This window comes from Kogia breviceps, chromosome 3 (assembly GCF_026419965.1).
Source record: "Kogia breviceps isolate mKogBre1 chromosome 3, mKogBre1 haplotype 1, whole genome shotgun sequence".
In the NCBI taxonomy this organism is placed as follows: domain Eukaryota; kingdom Metazoa; phylum Chordata; class Mammalia; order Artiodactyla; family Physeteridae; genus Kogia; species Kogia breviceps.
This window is the reverse complement of record NC_081312.1, coordinates 125,550,085-125,563,681: the sequence shown is the minus strand read 5'-3', so window position 1 is coordinate 125,563,681 and position 13,597 is coordinate 125,550,085.

Here is a 13,597-nt window from a genome sequence, read left to right as displayed (position 1 = left end):
TTGGGTCGTACATCGAGGAAAAAAACTCAAAAGACGTGCACATTTCAAAACGACAATTTCAAGAGGCATAGTTTGCGCACAGTTTGTCTTCTCTTGCTTTCTTTCTCTTGTGATAAATAAAAGGGCATGGAAAAAATGCTCAACATCAGGAATTAATTAAAGCCATGCAAATCCAGTCGACAAAAACGTTCACCCACCGTCGTCAGAATGATCATCAGCCACAGAGTCTACAAAGAATAAATGCTCAAGGTGTTTTAGAGAACTCTGTGCCCTCTAGCGGCCGCTGGGACGTAACCTGGGAACAGCTAGTAGTGAGAACACCGTGGAGGTGCGTTGAAAGGAAAAAATTGAGCTAACTGATGGGCCTATCTCCCGAGTAGACCAAAATCAAAAAGACACAGGCTGGCCATCCTGCACTGCAGCAACATGTACCATCGCCAAGACTTGGAAGAAACCCAAATGTCCATCAACAGAGCAATGCACCAAGAAGAAGGGGCCCATGTGCACAATGGAACATGAGCCACGGAAAAGCATGCAACAGTGCCGCTGGCACCACCGTAGAAGGATCTAGAGATACCCACCCAAAAGGAAGTACGAAAGAAACCGAAATATAAATATCCTATGACATCACTTATAGCTGTTACTTCAACATTGATACCCATGAAGTCATTTCCAAGAGAAGGCCGTGCATAGATGCAGAAAACCAACTCTGCTTAACCAAGTGGAAAGGTGTAAGGAATGTATGAATTTGGATATGGGGGTTTACAGACATGTACTGATACATATGAAATATATAATCACAAAATACCTAAGGAATACCAAGAGAGGTCGACTCAACACTCTGTAATAACCTACACGGGAAAGGATCCAAAGATGAATAGATTGATACATACATATGATGAACCAGACGCAGTACACCTAGAACACACACCACATTTTTATCCAATTGGCTGTGATACTAGATAACAATTAAATTTTAAAAAACACACGAGAAGTAAGGAGATATAGGCTCCTGGGGGTTTGCCCTGGCACACTGCACTCTCATTTGCAGCCTACTAACACAATTTCCAGGAAGCCTCTGTTGCAGGAAAACCCAGAGTTGGAAATGGAGAAATGCTGCCGCCTTGTGGCCGTTTCCCGCAAGAGCGGCTTCAAACGCATAGCTATGGGTCACTTAACATTCACAAGGACTCAGGCCTCTAAAAGACACCTGCCCTCAACAAAAAAAATGTCCTGAGCTCGGCCGTGGCCAAAAAAATTCAAAGCAGGCAAATGTGTCAAAGAGATAGTATGATAGAGGTAAGTTTTACTCACTCTTTATCAAAAAAAGGAAAATGGAGAAAAGCTCAACATCAGGAATCATCAGACTCCTCTAACCTACAAAAAGCTTTCAGCTCACCCAAGTTAACTACCGTCAGCCAAAAGACTACAAACAATCAATGCTGAAGGGGTTTTAGAGAACTCTGTTCCCTCTGTCTGCGGAGGACATGTCTAGTTGTAACAGCCAATAATGAGAACAGAAAGGAGCTGCGTTTTCAATTAAAAATTGAGCCACCCTTCCATCCAGAACACCCACAGCTGAGCCTCTCACCTGAGAAGACAGGCTGCAAGAGCTGCACTCCACGAGTTTTCACAGTAGCCAAGACACCGAAGCAACCCAAATGTCCATCAACAGATGAATGGATAAGAAGAGCTGGTCCGTGGACACAGTGGACTATTAGCCATGGAAAACAAGGAAACACTGCTCTTTGAGGCACCCGAGATGAGCCTAGAGATCATCACAGAACATGAGTTAAGTCGGAAAGCAAAAGGCATACCGTATGACATCACCTATAGGCGTTATCTAACAGCTGACACAAATGAACATATTTCCACAAAGAAAGACACTCACAGACTTAGAAAACAAACTAAGCTTATGTGAAATGAAAGGTGGGGGGAATGGATAAATTAAGATTAGTGTCACCATATGTGTACAAATACATATTAAATACATATATCAAACAGACCGACCATATAGCAAGGGAGGTCACCAGAACAGTCTGCAATAATTTACATGGGAAGAGGATCTGTACAAGAATATATATATATATATATATATATATATATAAAACATACAAATCAACCAGATTCTGTACATCTAGGACCAAGAATATTCTAATCATTACCCCGATTTAAAAAAATTAAAAGAGCGAACAAGAAGTAATGTGACATAAACTTCTGGGGTTTTTTCCTGGCACATTCCATTCTAATTGACAACCTGGGAACAGGACTTCCAGAAGGGCTCCGCTGCCCTAGTAACCGTATGTGGGAATGTAGCAATGCTGACGCCTTGTGGCCGTTTCCCACAGCAGCAGCTTTAAAGTCAGTGCTAATGGTCACTCAATATTCACACCCATTGCAGGCTTGTAAATGACACCTGCCCTCCAAAAAATATCCTGGGGTCGAAAATCGACCAAAAAAGTCAAAAGAGGGCAACCTTCCAAGAAGACAATTTCAAGAGGTTTATTGTACTCACGGTTTTTTTTTTTTTTCTGTTTTTGTTTAACAGAATAAAAAAAGGCGTGGAAAAATGCTGAACCTTAGGAATTATTAGACACGAAAATACACGTTACAAAAACCTATCATGTCACACCACTCAGCATGGCCATCAGCGAAACTTCTGCAAACAAGAAATGCTGAAGGGGTGGTGAAGAAATGCGTACCCTCGGTTCTAAGTGGGTGGTGGTAAGAGCCCCTAAGGGAAAAACAGTGGAGTTGCCTGGAAAGGGTCAACATTGAGCGACCGTTCAATCAAGCATACCCACTGCTGGGTCTATCGCCTGAGAGGATGAGAATCAAAAAAGACACGGGCTGGCAATCCTGCAATCCAGCAATGTTTACCGTAGCCAACACTTGGAAGCAATGAAAATGTCCAGCCACCGAGGAATGCAGAAAGGAGAAGTGGTCCATGGACACAATGGAAGAGTGCTCCAGTGAAAAGTAGAAATTCCATTTTAAAAACAGATATAAGTAAGGAGACATCAGCTTTGGGGGGTTTCTCCAGACACATCCCACCGTCATTGATAACCGAGGAACACCACTGGCAGGAAGGTCTGCTTCACTAGTTGTCAGAGTGGGAAACACAGAAATGCTGCAGCCCTCTGGCCGTTACCTGCAACGGCAGCTTGAAAACCCGTGCTAATGGTCACTTCATGTGCACAAGTCCTGGAGGGCTGTCAATGAAACCTGCCCTCAAAATGTCTTGAGGGAGGTAGTGGCCAAAATATTTCAAAAGGTGGCACATACTTCAAGAAAAGAATGTGATGAGGTAAGCTACACACACAGTTTGAAGAAAAAAGGACATCCCTGAAAGCTCAATTTCAAGGCTTTATGAGACGCATGCAAATCCAACCACAGAGGTATCGGCTCACACCAGTCAGAAGAACCATCAGCAACAAAACTACCAACAATTCATGCTGAAGGGGTTGTGGAGAAGTGCATACCCTCTAGGTTAAGTGGGACTTTGCCGCCAGCCGCGGCGGGTCCTCAAAGTGTAGCAACAACCGACGAGAGGGGGTAGGGAACTGAACGCACCAAGGTATGGGATCAGAAGGGCACAAGCAACTGACGCTTGCAAGGCAAGTTTAATAACAAAGCCTAGCCGTATATAGACCCCTAAAGCAGGGAATTTGCTTCGTCACGCCTTATCGGCATCAGCTGGTTGATTGGCTGCTCGGCTTCTCCCTCAAAGGCACCAATTTCCCCTCCAGGGTTGCTTTTCCTAGCTTTAGGGAACAACCAGGGACTCCCAGTAACTGAGCAGGTCCCTGGAGCGATTTGGCCAAAGACCATCTCCTTTTGTATGTTCATACCATAAAGGTCCAGGATGCATACCAAGGAGAGTACAGTCGGGCCCTGAGGCTTATGAGGGTCTTAGTGGCGCCTTCCTCAGAGGGCAATGCTCGCCACAGGACTTCACCTGGTAAGAGGCACTAATGGGAACAGAATGGAGGTGCCTTTACAAGGTAAACACTGAGTTACGATATGATCCAGCAGGCCCACTCGTGGGCCTATAACCTAAGAAAGAAGACAGAAGTGGAAAGACACAGGCAGGCAAATCTGCATTGCAGGAGTATTACAACAGCCAGGACATGGAAGCAAGCAGAAAGTCCATCAACAGATGAGTGGACAAAGAAGAACAGGGACCTGTACAGATGGAATGTTAGCCAAGGAACAAAAGGAAACAATGCCATCAACAGCACCATCGGTGAGGCTAGAGTTCATCACGCACCTTGCAGTAAGTCACAGAGCGAAAGATACATAGCCTACGATATCACTTATAGGTGTTCCCTAAAAATTGATATCACTGAAGATATTTCCACAGAGAAAGGCAATCACAGATGCAATAAACAGATTTATGGTTCACCCATGGACAGGTGTGAGAATTGTGTACATTAGGAAATTGGGTTTAAGAGAGAGATACAAACACAGGTGAAATACAAAATCACCAAAGGCCTACGGAATACCAAGAGAAGAGTACTCAACATTGTGTCATAAGCTACATGGGAAAAGGATCCAAAGAAGACTAGATACATGTTTATGTGTAAAAGAGCCACATCTTTCACACCTACAACAAGCAAAACATTGTAATCAAACTTGCTGTGAGAAAAAATAAACATTGAATTAAAAAACGAACAAGTCAGTCGTGAGACACAAACTTAAGGGGCTTTTTCCTGGCACAGTCCATTCTAATTGACAACCGAGAATACGACTTCCACGGAGGCTCTGTTGCCCGAGTAACCAGGTTTGGTAAAGGAGACCTGCTGCCGCCTTGTGGCCGTTTCTCAAAACAGCAGCTTTAAACCCAGTGCTAATGGTCACTTGATATTCAAAATCATTGCAGGCCTATAAATGACACCTGCCCTCAAAAACAATTCTTGGGTCGTACATCGAGGAAAAAAACTCAAAAGACGTGCACATTTCAAAACGACAATTTCAAGAGGCATAGTTTGCGCACAGTTTGTCTTCTCTTGCTTTCTTTCTCTTGTGATAAATAAAAGGGCATGGAAAAAATGCTCAACATCAGGAATTAATTAAAGCCATGCAAATCCAGTCGACAAAAACGTTCACCCACCGTCGTCAGAATGATCATCAGCCACAGAGTCTACAAAGAATAAATGCTCAAGGTGTTTTAGAGAACTCTGTGCCCTCTAGCGGCCGCTGGGACGTAACCTGGGAACAGCTAGTAGTGAGAACACCGTGGAGGTGCGTTGAAAGGAAAAAATTGAGCTAACTGATGGGCCTATCTCCCGAGTAGACCAAAATCAAAAAGACACAGGCTGGCCATCCTGCACTGCAGCAACATGTACCATCGCCAAGACTTGGAAGAAACCCAAATGTCCATCAACAGAGCAATGCACCAAGAAGAAGGGGCCCATGTGCACAATGGAACATGAGCCACGGAAAAGCATGCAACAGTGCCGCTGGCACCACCGTAGAAGGATCTAGAGATACCCACCCAAAAGGAAGTACGAAAGAAACCGAAATATAAATATCCTATGACATCACTTATAGCTGTTACTTCAACATTGATACCCATGAAGTCATTTCCAAGAGAAGGCCGTGCATAGATGCAGAGAACCAACTCTGCTTAACCAAGTGGAAAGGTGTAAGGAATGTATGAATTTGGATATGGGGGTTTACAGACATGTACTGATACATATGAAATATATAATCACAAAATACCTAAGGAATACCAAGAGAGGTCGACTCAACACTCTGTAATAACCTACACGGGAAAGGATCCAAAGATGAATAGATTGATACATACATATGATGAACCAGATGCAGTACACCTAGAACACACACCACATTTTTATCCAATTGGCTGTGATACTAGATAACAATTAAATTTTAAAAAACACACGAGAAGTAAGGAGATATAGGCTCCTGGGTGTTTGCCCTGGCACACTGCACTCTCATTTGCAGCCTACTAACACAATTTCCAGGAAGCCTCTGTTGCAGGAAAACCCAGAGTTGGAAATGGAGAAATGCTGCCGCCTTGTGGCCGTTTCCCGCAAGAGCGGCTTCAAACGCATAGCTATGGGTCACTTAACATTCACAAGGACTCAGGCCTCTAAAAGACACCTGCCCTCAACAAAAAAAATGTCCTGAGCTCGGCCGTGGCCAAAAAAATTCAAAGCAGGCAAATGTGTCAAAGAGATAGTATGATAGAGGTAAGTTTTACTCACTCTTTATCAAAAAAAGGAAAATGGAGAAAAGCTCAACATCAGGAATCATCAGACTCCTCTAACCTACAAAAAGCTTTCAGCTCACCCAAGTTAACTACCGTCAGCCAAAAGACTACAAACAATCAATGCTGAAGGGGTTTTAGAGAACTCTGTTCCCTCTGTCTGCGGAGGACATGTCTAGTTGTAACAGCCAATAATGAGAACAGAAAGGAGCTGCGTTTTCAATTAAAAATTGAGCCACCCTTCCATCCAGAACACCCACAGCTGAGCCTCTCACCTGAGAAGACAGGCTGCAAGAGCTGCACTCCACGAGTTTTCACAGTAGCCAAGACACCGAAGCAACCCAAATGTCCATCAACAGATGAATGGATAAGAAGAGCTGGTCCGTGGACACAGTGGACTATTAGCCATGGAAAACAAGGAAACACTGCTCTTTGAGGCACCCGAGATGAGCCTAGAGATCATCACAGAACATGAGTTAAGTCGGAAAGCAAAAGGCATACCGTATGACATCACCTATAGGCGTTATCTAACAGCTGACACAAATGAACATATTTCCACAAAGAAAGACACTCACAGACTTAGAAAACAAACTAAGCTTATGTGAAATGAAAGGTGGGGGGAATGGATAAATTAAGATTAGTGTCACCATATGTGTACAAATACATATTAAATACATATATCAAACAGACCGACCATATAGCAAGGGAGGTCACCAGAACAGTCTGCAATAATTTACATGGGAAGAGGATCTGTACAAGAATATATATATATATATATATATATATATATATATATAAAACATACAAATCAACCAGATTCTGTACATCTAGGACCAAGAATATTCTAATCATTACCCCGATTTAAAAAAATTAAAAGAGCGAACAAGAAGTAATGTGACATAAACTTCTGGGGTTTTTTCCTGGCACATTCCATTCTAATTGACAACCTGGGAACAGGACTTCCAGAAGGGCTCCGCTGCCCTAGTAACCGTATGTGGGAATGTAGCAATGCTGACGCCTTGTGGCCGTTTCCCACAGCAGCAGCTTTAAAGTCAGTGCTAATGGTCACTCAATATTCACACCCATTGCAGGCTTGTAAATGACACCTGCCCTCCAAAAAATATCCTGGGGTCGAAAATCGACCAAAAAAGTCAAAAGAGGGCAACCTTCCAAGAAGACAATTTCAAGAGGTTTATTGTACTCACGGTTTTTTTTTTTTTTCTGTTTTTGTTTAACAGAATAAAAAAAGGCGTGGAAAAATGCTGAACCTTAGGAATTATTAGACACGAAAATACACGTTACAAAAACCTATCATGTCACACCACTCAGCATGGCCATCAGCGAAACTTCTGCAAACAAGAAATGCTGAAGGGGTGGTGAAGAAATGCGTACCCTCGGTTCTAAGTGGGTGGTGGTAAGAGCCCCTAAGGGAAAAACAGTGGAGTTGCCTGGAAAGGGTCAACATTGAGCGACCGTTCAATCAAGCATACCCACTGCTGGGTCTATCGCCTGAGAGGATGAGAATCAAAAAAGACACGGGCTGGCAATCCTGCAATCCAGCAATGTTTACCGTAGCCAACACTTGGAAGCAATGAAAATGTCCAGCCACCGAGGAATGCAGAAAGGAGAAGTGGTCCATGGACACAATGGAAGAGTGCTCCAGTGAAAAGTAGAAATTCCATTTTAAAAACAGATATAAGTAAGGAGACATCAGCTTTGGGGGGTTTCTCCAGACACATCCCACCGTCATTGATAACCGAGGAACACCACTGGCAGGAAGGTCTGCTTCACTAGTTGTCAGAGTGGGAAACACAGAAATGCTGCAGCCCTCTGGCCGTTACCTGCAACGGCAGCTTGAAAACCCGTGCTAATGGTCACTTCATGTGCACAAGTCCTGGAGGGCTGTCAATGAAACCTGCCCTCAAAATGTCTTGAGGGAGGTAGTGGCCAAAATATTTCAAAAGGTGGCACATACTTCAAGAAAAGAATGTGATGAGGTAAGCTACACACACAGTTTGAAGAAAAAAGGACATCCCTGAAAGCTCAATTTCAAGGCTTTATGAGACGCATGCAAATCCAACCACAGAGGTATCGGCTCACACCAGTCAGAAGAACCATCAGCAACAAAACTACCAACAATTCATGCTGAAGGGGTTGTGGAGAAGTGCATACCCTCTAGGTTAAGTGGGACTTTGCCGCCAGCCGCGGCGGGTCCTCAAAGTGTAGCAACAACCGACGAGAGGGGGTAGGGAACTGAACGCACCAAGGTATGGGATCAGAAGGGCACAAGCAACTGACGCTTGCAAGGCAAGTTTAATAACAAAGCCTAGCCGTATATAGACCCCTAAAGCAGGGAATTTGCTTCGTCACGCCTTATCGGCATCAGCTGGTTGATTGGCTGCTCGGCTTCTCCCTCAAAGGCACCAATTTCCCCTCCAGGGTTGCTTTTCCTAGCTTTAGGGAACAACCAGGGACTCCCAGTAACTGAGCAGGTCCCTGGAGCGATTTGGCCAAAGACCATCTCCTTTTGTATGTTCATACCATAAAGGTCCAGGATGCATACCAAGGAGAGTACAGTCGGGCCCTGAGGCTTATGAGGGTCTTAGTGGCGCCTTCCTCAGAGGGCAATGCTCGCCACAGGACTTCACCTGGTAAGAGGCACTAATGGGAACAGAATGGAGGTGCCTTTACAAGGTAAACACTGAGTTACGATATGATCCAGCAGGCCCACTCGTGGGCCTATAACCTAAGAAAGAAGACAGAAGTGGAAAGACACAGGCAGGCAAATCTGCATTGCAGGAGTATTACAACAGCCAGGACATGGAAGCAAGCAGAAAGTCCATCAACAGATGAGTGGACAAAGAAGAACAGGGACCTGTACAGATGGAATGTTAGCCAAGGAACAAAAGGAAACAATGCCATCAACAGCACCATCGGTGAGGCTAGAGTTCATCACGCACCTTGCAGTAAGTCACAGAGCGAAAGATACATAGCCTACGATATCACTTATAGGTGTTCCCTAAAAATTGATATCACTGAAGATATTTCCACAGAGAAAGGCAATCACAGATGCAATAAACAGATTTATGGTTCACCCATGGACAGGTGTGAGAATTGTGTACATTAGGAAATTGGGTTTAAGAGAGAGATACAAACACAGGTGAAATACAAAATCACCAAAGGCCTACGGAATACCAAGAGAAGAGTACTCAACATTGTGTCATAAGCTACATGGGAAAAGGATCCAAAGAAGACTAGATACATGTTTATGTGTAAAAGAGCCACATCTTTCACACCTACAACAAGCAAAACATTGTAATCAAACTTGCTGTGAGAAAAAATAAACATTGAATTAAAAAACGAACAAGTCAGTCGTGAGACACAAACTTAAGGGGCTTTTTCCTGGCACAGTCCATTCTAATTGACAACCGAGAATACGACTTCCACGGAGGCTCTGTTGCCCGAGTAACCAGGTTTGGTAAAGGAGACCTGACCTGCTGCCGCCTTGTGGCCGTTTCTCAAAACAGCAGCTTTAAACCCAGTGCTAATGGTCACTTGATATTCAAAATCATTGCAGGCCTATAAATGACACCTGCCCTCAAAAACAATTCTTGGGTCGTACATCGAGGAAAAAAACTCAAAAGACGTGCACATTTCAAAACGACAATTTCAAGAGGCATAGTTTGCGCACAGTTTGTCTTCTCTTGCTTTCTTTCTCTTGTGATAAATAAAAGGGCATGGAAAAAATGCTCAACATCAGGAATTAATTAAAGCCATGCAAATCCAGTCGACAAAAACGTTCACCCACCGTCGTCAGAATGATCATCAGCCACAGAGTCGACAAAGAATAAATGCTCAAGGTGTTTTAGAGAACTCTGTGCCCTCTAGCGGCCGCTGGGACGTAACCTGGGAACAGCTAGTAGTGAGAACACCGTGGAGGTGCGTTGAAAGGAAAAAATTGAGCTAACTGATGGGCCTATCTCCCGAGTAGACCAAAATCAAAAAGACACAGGCTGGCCATCCTGCACTGCAGCAACATGTACCATCGCCAAGACTTGGAAGAAACCCAAATGTCCATCAACAGAGCAATGCACCAAGAAGAAGGGGCCCATGTGCACAATGGAACATGAGCCACGGAAAAGCATGCAACAGTGCCGCTGGCACCACCGTAGAAGGATCTAGAGATACCCACCCAAAAGGAAGTACGAAAGAAACCGAAATATAAATATCCTATGACATCACTTATAGCTGTTACTTCAACATTGATACCCATGAAGTCATTTCCAAGAGAAGGCCGTGCATAGATGCAGAAAACCAACTCTGCTTAACCAAGTGGAAAGGTGTAAGGAATGTATGAATTTGGATATGGGGGTTTACAGACATGTACTGATACATATGAAATATATAATCACAAAATACCTAAGGAATACCAAGAGAGGTCGACTCAACACTCTGTAATAACCTACACGGGAAAGGATCCAAAGATGAATAGATTGATACATACATATGATGAACCAGACGCAGTACACCTAGAACACACACCACATTTTTATCCAATTGGCTGTGATACTAGATAACAATTAAATTTTAAAAAACACACGAGAAGTAAGGAGATATAGGCTCCTGGGGGTTTGCCCTGGCACACTGCACTCTCATTTGCAGCCTACTAACACAATTTCCAGGAAGCCTCTGTTGCAGGAAAACCCAGAGTTGGAAATGGAGAAATGCTGCCGCCTTGTGGCCGTTTCCCGCAAGAGCGGCTTCAAACGCATAGCTATGGGTCACTTAACATTCACAAGGACTCAGGCCTCTAAAAGACACCTGCCCTCAACAAAAAAAATGTCCTGAGCTCGGCCGTGGCCAAAAAAATTCAAAGGAGGCAAATGTGTCAAAGAGATAGTATGATAGAGGTAAGTTTTACTCACTCTTTATCAAAAAAAGGAAAATGGAGAAAAGCTCAACATCAGGAATCATCAGACTCCTCTAACCTACAAAAAGCTTTCAGCTCACCCAAGTTAACTACCGTCAGCCAAAAGACTACAAACAATCAATGCTGAAGGGGTTTTAGAGAACTCTGTTCCCTCTGTCTGCGGAGGACATGTCTAGTTGTAACAGCCAATAATGAGAACAGAAAGAAGCTGCGTTTTCAATTAAAAATTGAGCCACCCTTCCATCCAGAACACCCACAGCTGAGCCTCTCACCTGAGAAGACAGGCTGCAAGAGCTGCACTCCACGAGTTTTCACAGTAGCCAAGACACCGAAGCAACCCAAATGTCCATCAACAGATGAATGGATAAGAAGAGCTGGTCCGTGGACACAGTGGACTATTAGCCATGGAAAACAAGGAAACACTGCTCTTTGAGGCACCCGAGATGAGCCTAGAGATCATCACAGAACATGAGTTAAGTCGGAAAGCAAAAGGCATACCGTATGACATCACCTATAGGCGTTATCTAACAGCTGACACAAATGAACATATTTCCACAAAGAAAGACACTCACAGACTTAGAAAACAAACTAAGCTTATGTGAAATGAAAGGTGGGGGGAATGGATAAATTAAGATTAGTGTCACCATATGTGTACAAATACATATTAAATACATATATCAAACAGACCGACCATATAGCAAGGGAGGTCACCAGAACAGTCTGCAATAATTTACATGGGAAGAGGATCTGTACAAGAATATATATATATATATATATATAAAACATACAAATCAACCAGATTCTGTACATCTAGGACCAAGAATATTCTAATCATTACCCCGATTTAAAAAAATTAAAAGAGCGAACAAGAAGTAATGTGACATAAACTTCTGGGGTTTTTTCCTGGCACATTCCATTCTAATTGACAACCTGGGAACAGGACTTCCAGAAGGGCTCCGCTGCCCTAGTAACCGTATGTGGGAATGTAGCAATGCTGACGCCTTGTGGCCGTTTCCCACAGCAGCAGCTTTAAAGTCAGTGCTAATGGTCACTCAATATTCACACCCATTGCAGGCTTGTAAATGACACCTGCCCTCCAAAAAATATCCTGGGGTCGAAAATCGACCAAAAAAGTCAAAAGAGGGCAACCTTCCAAGAAGACAATTTCAAGAGGTTTATTGTACTCACGGTTTTTTTTTTTTTCTGTTTTTGTTTAACAGAATAAAAAAAGGCGTGGAAAAATGCTGAACCTTAGGAATTATTAGACACGAAAATACACGTTACAAAAACCTATCATGTCACACCACTCAGCATGGCCATCAGCGAAACTTCTGCAAACAAGAAATGCTGAAGGGGTGGTGAAGAAATGCGTACCCTCGGTTCTAAGTGGGTGGTGGTAAGAGCCCCTAAGGGAAAAACAGTGGAGTTGCCTGGAAAGGGTCAACATTGAGCGACCGTTCAATCAAGCATACCCACTGCTGGGTCTATCGCCTGAGAGGATGAGAATCAAAAAAGACACGGGCTGGCAATCCTGCAATCCAGCAATGTTTACCGTAGCCAACACTTGGAAGCAATGAAAATGTCCAGCCACAGAGGAATGCAGAAAGGAGAAGTGGTCCATGGACACAATGGAAGAGTGCTCCAGTGAAAAGTAGAAATTCCATTTTAAAAACAGATATAAGTAAGGAGACATCAGCTTTGGGGGGTTTCTCCAGACACATCCCACCGTCATTGATAACCGAGGAACACCACTGGCAGGAAGGTCTGCTTCACTAGTTGTCAGAGTGGGAAACACAGAAATGCTGCAGCCCTCTGGCCGTTACCTGCAACGGCAGCTTGAAAACCCGTGCTAATGGTCACTTCATGTGCACAAGTCCTGGAGGGCTGTCAATGAAACCTGCCCTCAAAATGTCTTGAGGGAGGTAGTGGCCAAAATATTTCAAAAGGTGGCACATACTTCAAGAAAAGAATGTGATGAGGTAAGCTACACACACAGTTTGAAGAAAAAAGGACATCCCTGAAAGCTCAATTTCAAGGCTTTATGAGACGCATGCAAATCCAACCACAGAGGTATCGGCTCACACCAGTCAGAAGAACCATCAGCAACAAAACTACCAACAATTCATGCTGAAGGGGTTGTGGAGAAGTGCATACCCTCTAGGTTAAGTGGGACTTTGCCGCCAGCCGCGGCGGGTCCTCAAAGTGTAGCAACAACCGACGAGAGGGGGTAGGGAACTGAACGCACCAAGGTATGGGATCAGAAGGGCACAAGCAACTGACGCTTGCAAGGCAAGTTTAATAACAAAGCCTAGCCGTATATAGACCCCTAAAGCAGGGAATTTGCTTCGTCACGCCTTATCGGCATCAGCTGGTTGATTGGCTGCTCGGCTTCTCCCTCAAAGGCACCAATTTCCCCTCCAGGGTTGCTTTTCCTA